At 42.2% G+C, this 9,583-nt stretch overlaps 1 long non-coding RNA gene across 1 annotated transcript in view; it reads right to left on the reverse strand.

Annotated features, from left to right (window-relative positions):
- Nucleotides 1-4,962, reverse strand: part of LOC144827314 (uncharacterized) — a 28,145-nt gene extending 23,183 nt beyond the window's left edge. The window contains exon 1 of the long non-coding RNA XR_013610131.1: nucleotides 4,914-4,962. This is a non-coding gene — a long non-coding RNA (uncharacterized LOC144827314). The remainder of the gene's footprint in view (nucleotides 1-4,913) is intronic.
- Nucleotides 4,963-9,583: the final 4,621 nt, after the last annotated feature.

Genomic DNA, 9,583 nt, shown 5'->3' on the forward strand with positions numbered 1-9,583 from the left:
AAGACCACCCTCAGAGGCACCCTGATCTACCGACCCCCGGGACCACGCACACGATTCAGCGAGGACATCGCCGACTTCATCAGCCCGCATGCCCTCCCCTCCGCCGACTACATCCTCCTGGGGGACCTCAACTTCCACCTGGAGAACAACAGCGACCGCAACACCATCACCCTGCTCGACAACCTCGACAACCTCGGACTCAAACAGCTGGTGCCCACCCCCACCCACCTCGCCGGACACACACTCGACGCCGTCTTCTCATCCAGCAAAGACATCGCCTTCAGCCACGCAACAGGACTCCACTGGACGGACCACAGCTGCGTCCACTTCACCTTCAAAAGAACGACGATCCACCACCACCAGCAACAGGTTGCCCGAAGAAGCTGGAACAAGATCACAGCCGATCAGCTCACTGCCTCCCTGAGCCAGCACCCCCCTGCCGGCTCAGCGAACCCCAGCCAGGCCGCCGACAACCTCACGAAGTGGATCAGCAACTGCGCGGACGAACTCGCCCCTCTGAGGACCCCGCCCAACAGACCCAGCAGCAGAAAAACCCCATGGTTCACCGACGAACTCAAGAGCTCCAAGAAGAACTGCCGAGCCCTCGAGAAAGTATGGAGAAGGGAACCAACAATGGACAACATGACCACCCTCAAGCTTGCCACCCGGAAACACCACCAACTGATCCGCGCCACCAAGAAAAATACATACAAGGACCGGCTGGACAACAACGCACACAACTGCAAGGAACTCTTCAACATCGTGAAAGAGCTCTCCAACCCCAACGCCGGAAACAACGACATCACCCCGTCGCAAGACCTCTGCAACTCCCTCGCGTCCTACTTCCACAACAAGATCGCGGACATACACAACAGCTTCAGCATCCAACCAACGCACGCCACAACCGCAGCAACGCCACCCACCACCACCCTCCGCGCCTGGAACCCGATCAGCACCGAAGACACCATCCGCACAATGAACTCCGTCCACTCCGGATCTCCGACCGACCCCTGCCCTCACCACGTCTTCAACAAGGCCGACGCTGTCATCGCACCCCACCTGCGGGACATCATCAACACCTCCTTCGACACCGCCACCTTCCCGGAGAGCTGGAAGCACGCAGAACTCAGCGCTCTACTCAAGAAACCTACAGCGGCCCCACCGAACTCAAGAACTACCGTCCCATCTCGCTCCTCCCGTTCCCGGCCAAAGTCATCGAAAAGACCGTCAACAAACAGCTGGCCGCCTTCCTCGAGACGAATGGATCCCTCGACCCCTCACAGTCTGGCTTCCGAGCCAACCACAGCACCGAGACCGCCCTCATCGCTGCCACCGATGACATCCGAACCCTGATGGACAACGGAGAAACAGCGGCCCTCATCCTCCTGGACCTCTCCGCGGCATTCGACACGGTCTGCCACCGCACCCTAGTGCAGCGCCTCGGCAACATCGGAATCCAGGAGAAGGCACTGGAATGGATCACCTCCTTCCTCGACGGAAGAACACAGAGAGTCCGCCTACCACCGTACAAGTCAGAGGCCACCGAAGTCATCTGCGGCGTCCCTCAAGGATCCTCGTTGAGTCCCACCCTCTTCAACATCTACATGAGCCCCCTCGCGGCCATCGCACGCCAACACAACCTCAACATAATCTCCTACGCCGACGACACCCAGCTGATCCTCTCCCTGACCAACGACCCCGCCGCCGCCAGAGCCAACCTGCACGAAGGGATGAGAGATGTAGCCGAGTGGATGACGACCAGCCGCCTGAAACTGAACTCGGACAAGACGGAGGTCCTCATCCTGGGCTCCTCGCCCTCCACCTGGGACGACTCCTGGTGGCCCCCCGCCCTGGGCAACGCACCCAAACCGACGGACCACGCATGCAACCTGGGCTTCATCCTGGACTCCTCCCTCTCCATGACCAGACAAGTCAATGCCGTCTCCTCGTCATGCTTCAACATCCTACGCATGCTACGGAAGATCTTCTGGTGGATCCCCACCGAGACCAGGAAGACTGTCACCCAGGCCCTCGTCACCAGCCGACTGGACTACGGCAACGCCCTCTACGCCGGAACCACCGCCAAGCTCCAGAAGAGACTCCAGCGGATCCAGAACGCCTCAGCCAGACTCATCCTCAACATCCCACGAAACAGCCACATCTCCGGACATCTGAAAGACCTGCACTGGCTCCCCGTCAACAAAAGAATCACCTTCCGTCTCCTCACCCACGCACACAAAGCCCTACACGACCAAGGCCCGAGCTACCTCAACAACCGAATCAACTTCTACGCTCCCAAGCGCCACCTCAGATCAACCAGCCACGCCCTCGCCGCCGTCCACCGCATCCGAAGAGCGACAACAGGAGGAAGGTCCGTCTCCTACCTGGCCGCCAAGACCTGGAACTCCCTCCCGACCGACCTGCGCCTGACCCAAGACCACCTTTCCTTCAGGAAGAAGCTCAAGACCTGGCTGTTCGAGCAGTAGCGGCACCCCCCCCCCCCTAGCGCCTTGAGACCCTACGGGTGAGTAGTGCGCTCTATAAATGTCTTGATTGATTGATTGACTGTAATGTGTCTAAGATAACAGTGTGAGTCCGAATTCATTTCTGAAAAATGTGGCAGAATAATTTGCTTAGTTGATGTGTTTAAATATATGGCAATACATGTATTCATGGAGTGAGTCAGGCTTTAGGACATTTAGTGCTATAAAGTCCAAAGCAGCATGTGTGTCAGGCCTCTGAATTCTCAAATAGTCTCCACGCTGTGTAATAAAGATCCTGGATGTGCTGTAGAAATTGCATACCGACTCTCTCTGTAGCATGTAGAAATCATTTCAGTGAATTCTTTTTTCTACATTCTCAGTCCCACCTTGAGCCCCTACACTGCCTGAACACCACTGCACGGGAAACAACCTTTACAAAGCAACTTTCACAACGCACTACCATTACAACAAAACTTTTTCAACGCAACATCCATTACATAGCATGCCATTACAACGCACAACACTAAACGCACACCATTACAACGCATGTCATTACAACGCAGTCATTACAACGCATATCATTACAACGCATACCATTACCATCCAACACTTACCCTACTGTTGCACCCCCTGGAGATAGAATTGTAATTTGTACCCCTACACTATCCAACATCTACCCTACTGTTGCACCCCCTGGAGTTAGAATAGTAATTTTTACCCCTACACTATCCAATACTTTCCATACATGCAATGTAATGTTATGTGTTGTAATGGTATGCGTTGTAAAGGTAGTATGCATTGTAATGGAATGCGTTGTAAAGGTACTTTTAAAAATTTGTTGTAATGGCATGCGTTGTAATGGATGTTGGGTTGTAAAAAATGCATTGTAAAGGTGTGTGTTGTAAAAGTATGCATTGTAACGTCATACAACCGCACTGCACTGTCCTAAAATCTGAAACAGCACTCCCAGCAAGACTCTCTTTCACTGTAGTAATCATTTTACGGAATTGCAAGGCATACTGGCATGTGTCTAAGATCCCAGTGCGAGACAGACTTCATTTCAGAAAAATGTGGCAGAATAATTTGCTTAGTTGATGTGTTTAAATATATGGCAATACATGTAGTCATGGAGTGAGTCAGGCCCTAGGACAAAGCACACCATTACAATGCATGTCATTACAACGCAGTCATTACAACGCATACCATTACAACGCGTACCATTACCATCCAACACTTACCCCACTGTTGCACCCCCTGGAGTTAGAATAGTAATTATTCCCCCTACACTGTCCAACATTTACCCTACTCTTGCACCCCCTGGAGTTAGAATAGTAATTTTTACCCCTACACTATCCAATACTTACCATACATCCAATGTAATGTTTTGCGTTGTAATGGTATGCGTTGTAAAGGTAGTATGCGTTGTAATGGAATGCGTTGTAAAGGTAGTTTTTAAACATTTGTTGTAATGGCATGTGTTGTATTGGAATGCGTTGTAATGGATGTTGCGTTGTAAAAAATGCATTGTAAAGGTGTGCTTTGTAAAAGTATGCACTGTAAAATCATATAACCGCACTGCACTGTCCTAAAATCTGAAACAGCACTCCCAGCAAGACTCTCTTTCACTGTAGTAATCATTTTACTGAATTGCAAGGCATACTGTCATGTGTCTAAGATCACAGTGTGAGTCAGACTTCATTTCAGAAAAATGTGGCAGAATAATTTGCTTAGTTGATGTGTTTAAATATATGGCAATACATGTAGTCATGGAGTGAGTCAGGCCTTAAGACATTTAATGCTATAAAGTCCAAAGCAGCATGTGTGTCAGGCCTCTGAATTCTCAAATAGTCTCCATGCTGTGTAATAAAGATCCTGGATGTGCTGTAGAAATTGCATACCGACTCTCTCTGTAGCATGTAAAAATCATTTCAGTGAATTCTTTTTTCTACATTCTCAGTCCCACCTTGAGCCCCTACACTGCCTGAGCACCACTGCACGGGAAACAACCTTTACAACGCATCTTTGACAACGCACTACCATTTCAACTAAACTTTTACAACGCAGCATCCATTACATAGCATGCCATTACAACGCAACCATTACAACGCATATGTGTAAAAAACGAGGACCCCCTGAGATAGTAGATACTACAAGTCCTAGGTCAGGGATAAATAGCGTGTGAAATAACAACCATGGCACTTGAATTAAGAATTCTTTCCAATCAAATAAAATAAATGTAAAGAAGAGGTAATAGGTCTGTACTCAAAATTTATTATTGACCTTATCTAAAAACAAAATTCACTAAACATACATAGTAGCTATCAGTTTGGACATTATCAAAATATTCATAAAATCCACAAAACACAATCAATATACAATAACAAATCACAGTTTTAAAAAAAGTGGCATAACAAATAGTTCTCTACGCACGTTTCGGCGACCAGCGCCTTCTTCTGGAGTAGCCACGTATCACCTAAAAATAAAAAAGAAAAAACAAAAGAAAAACAATGTTCAAAATAACATACTATAATTACTAATACTTATGCTAAAATAAAGAATTAATTACACAATAAAAACATTTTTGGTACAGTAAACCTACAAAGATATAACAACATCTTCTTTACAAAGGAACAGAGACGAGTATGAATAACTCGGCGATGCCCTAACTCAGGGCTTTCATCTTTTTGTACATTTTAATTTCAGACCAAAGGACAGCATATGGCTAATAAGGGAGACATAAAAAGTTGGAGGGGGGAGCCATAAGTTGACTTCCTAATAGAGAAAACACATAGTGTTGCTGATTTAAAAACATGAGACAGATACATTTTTAACTTAGCACAGCTGATCTCTTATGTTGAAAAGTGACACAAAGTCTACTTACGCAAGTGAGCTGGTAGACAGCGACCTGATTTCATAAAGCCTCAGCATGAGGGCATAAAATTATTCTAAGGGGCAATGAATGATAAAGGTAAATAATTGCTCTTATATGAAGATGTTTATTTAGCTCAATGTTTAGCGCTATAATACTTACACGTTCTTGCACGAATTCTGTTGTAAACTATCTTATCTAACCAGGAATGTGTGGAAAAAACAAAGAAAGCTCCTGGTAAGTCAACAAAGGATTTTATAAGGAAAATATCACAAAGGAAAAAAAGTGTGGAGAATCAAGTAAAAAAATATATCTGTAACTACAAAGAAAAACCAGCCAAAAAAGAAAAATGATGGTAAAATATGTGGGAAAGATAGTGTTTATAGTAACAGACGGAAAAAGCAGTTTGATGAGATTCGGAAGCGAATGTTTCATAACAGAGTTGTTGTAAATGTATTAAAAAATATAAAGAATTGTAAAAGAAAAACAGCTTTTTATAAGAAAAAAAATATAGAGACAATTGTTGAGAAAGCTTTTGAATTAAAAAAAAGTAGGATTCGAACACTAGATAAGCCAATCAATGATATGAAGGCCAAAAGTAAGTGGAAAAGACTAATTAATAGAACTCATTTTTGTAATGTTTTTTCTGGAGAATGGAAACATAGTTCAAGTTGTGAGCCGTCTTTTAATGAAGAGAGTTACTTTCAGAGTAATGATTTGCTGCATGCAGTTGACACCAGTGGTCGAGCTTATGAGGTTAGGAATGGATGTCCGATTGAAAAAGAGAAAATTGTTCCTAAAAATGCAGAAGAGGTGTTAGCTGATGACATTTTAGGGAGACGTCCTAAGGCTCCAGTGTACACTTGGAATTGTAGTAGTATTTGTAATGTACGGCAGGATTCAATTGATTTTTTTCGCAATTTCTTACGTAAGTATACTAAGAAAAGTGTTAAACAGAAGATTAAGATGTTGCAAGAATTAGACACCTGCAGAGTAAGAGAAAAAATGGGTTTGCACGGTCATTCTTTGGCTTTTCTTTCTAAAAAAGTATGTCAGAGTGTTTTTCACCATTTTAGGATGTTAGCAGTGCATCATACTTAAGTGAGGAAATTAGTGAGAAGGTTGTATTATGCATAAAGTCCAGCACTAATGTTAAAAAAGTTAAACAGTGCTCTTTTGCATGGATCTGTGTTAGATGTGATCAACATTTCTGAAGAAATTGAGGTCAGTTACTTTGGTCCTGAAGAAGATAGTGAAGAAACAGATACATTTATAGAAGGAAATGTGGAAGAAAATGTACAGAATTTTAGTATAGAACATTTTGAGCAAGAAATTAAAAGGTTTACGGTCATTTCAGGTGAAAAGCCAAACTTTTCTTGTATTTGTTGTAGATGAATTCATTATAAAAATCAGACCAGGTTAGTTTATCTATATTTAAAAAGTGAAAAGGAGAATAATAATGAGTGGAAGGAATTTGCAACTTATTTGTTGGTAGAGAATTGTTTTGATTTGGGTTCTGATCAACGTATTTGTAAATATTGTTATAATAAATTAGATGAGAATAAGATGCTTGCTAGAGCTGTTCATAATAATCTTGAGTTGGTAAATATTCCTTCTGAACTGATGGATTTAAATACTTATGAGTCTATTCTCATTCAATGTGTGCATCCATTTCAGGCTATTGTTCCCATGGAGCCTAAGACAGGGTAATTGCCTCCTTCAGATTTTCAGAGAGGATTAAAGGGAAGAGTTGTATATTTGCCTCTATATTTAAAGAAAAATATTGAAATAATTGGTGTAGAAAATGTGGAAGGGGAACTTCTAGATATTCTAGTTAATGGCGTTCCTACGAAGAGTAAGAAAATTTGGCAAGAATTAGTGGATGTTAGGAAAGTGAAAAGGCAACGTTGTATTTGGTAAAAAATAATCAATACTATAAAAATGTGTATGTAGGAGAAGAGGAAACAATTGTAGAAGAGGAGAGTGATTTCCCAACTGCACAAATTGAAAAAGTGGATGTGTCCAGAACTAAAGAAATTGATGAACATTATAGTGTGCATCCACTTCACTCTAAAGAAGTGATGGGAAATACTATTGAGTTATTTCAAATTAAAGAAGCAAAAGGAAGTCCCATTAGTGTATGGGAAGAAAGCTTGGAAGCTCGTTGCTTCCCTCAGTTATTTCCAACAGGCAAAGGTAGACGATATGATGAATGACCTGTGCAGATTCCTGCATCTGAATACCGGACTTCAAGAATATATGCAGAAGATCCAAGGTTTCGCCAATGTATTCCATATTTGTTTCATCTTCTGTTTGAGAGTGACTTGTCTGGACTTTCCTATGCAGTGAACCACATACTAAAAAGTGGAGTACATTTTCAAAATGTTTCGGCAAAGGACTTTATGGATAAAGTTCAATCGAAAGATACTGTTTTGGAATCTTAGCTAATTAAACTCATGGCATGTCAGCGTGGTACTAATGAGTATTGGTACCATCGTCATGGGGAATTGAAATATATGCTAAGAAACTTAGGAACTCCTACATGGTTCCTTACTCTAAGCTGTGCAGAGTATGCTTGGGAAGATTTACTTGAATTTCTTCGAGAGGCAAATGCTAACATAGAAAATATAGAATACAAGACACCTGGAGAACTCTGCTTTTTGGATCCAGTTAATGTATGCAGGTATTTCAATCATAGATTTGAAGCTATGATGTCTTTTATCACAAACAAAAAAAATCCTCCTCTTGGAGAGGTTCTGGATTTCTTTTGGAGAAAGGAGTATCAAGCAAGAGGTGCTCCTCATATACATATGCTGCTATGGATCAAAGATGAACCCAAATTTGGAACAGATACAGATGACACAGTGATGAGTTTTATTGAAAAATAGTCTACATGTGCTGTACCCAAAAGTACAGTAGAAAAGAATTTAAGACATCAAGTCTTACGGTTTCAAACCCATCGTTGTGGAAAATACTGTCGTCGAAAGTACAAATCTAAGGATAAGTTCTACACAAAATGTTGATTTGCATTTCCATGTCCAGTATTATCAAAAGGAAGAGTGAACAATTTTATGTCATCTTTGCGACATACTGTCACAAGAAAATCACTGAAAAATACCTACAGCTTAAGAAGAAATGAAGAGTCAAAATACATAAATGACTATAACCCAGTCATTTTGTCCATGTGGAATGCTAACATGGATATTCAATATGTTGCAGACAACTCCATTGCTGTGGCTCGATATGTAACGTCTTACATTACTAAATCTGAAAATACAAAACTAAAGGAAATGTGGGAAGAAATTTCTCATGAAAAGAGCCTAAGTAAGAAATTGTACAGCTACAGTTTCAAGATGTTGTCTCATCGAGAATTCGGAGCATATGAATGTTCAGATCGTTTATCATCTGCAAGCCTAAACTCCAAATCTAGAACAATCATTTGGGTGAGTTTAGGTCTTGCAAGAACACGAAACTGAGTTTTGAAATCTGTACAAGAAATTGAGTATTTAGCAGAGAGGGAACTAGACAGTACAGATATTTTGAAGACAAATATGTTGGATACATACTATCCAAATAGAAGTAATCATCTTGAGAACGTTTGTCTCTATGAAGTACTGCAAAGCTATACTTTTAAGAGGAATATTACAGAAGATATCAATAAAGGAGTATATGCTGTGATTGGATCTGAAGGATGTTTAGTGAAACAAAGAAAAGGACATTTGATTAATCACCGAAAGCTGAGTTGCGAAACTCCTGACAAAAGGGAATTTTACTACTTAGCTCTTTTGCAACTCTTTAAGTCATGGCGAACAGAACTGGAACTACTTGGAGATTTTGACAGTTATGAAGATTAATTCAACGCAACTAAAAATACCATAGAATGTCCTGCTTTTACTAATTATCTGAAAATGTTGAACGACGAAATACAGCAAGAAGCTACAATTGCAGCAGAGATTGCTAGAGACAGTTCTCAAGACAGTCAAAGTTCTCCTTCGTTGAGTCAGGATCCACTAGGAGAACCAATTATTCAAAATGAAGCAGCAACTGCCATGGATGAGGTGGAAATAGCAATGCAACAAGCTCAAGAGGATGTAATAAACTTAGAAGAATTGGAAAAACAACTAAATGTTGAGCAAAAACAAATATACGATCAAGTAACAGAACAGATTGAGCATGGTTTATATCACGAGAAAAAAGAGTGCTCATGTACGTCATTTAAACCTGTCCGACT

The sequence above is a fragment of the Lissotriton helveticus genome, chromosome 4_1 (assembly GCF_964261635.1).
Source record: "Lissotriton helveticus chromosome 4_1, aLisHel1.1, whole genome shotgun sequence".
NCBI classification, from domain to species: Eukaryota; Metazoa; Chordata; class Amphibia; order Caudata; family Salamandridae; genus Lissotriton; species Lissotriton helveticus.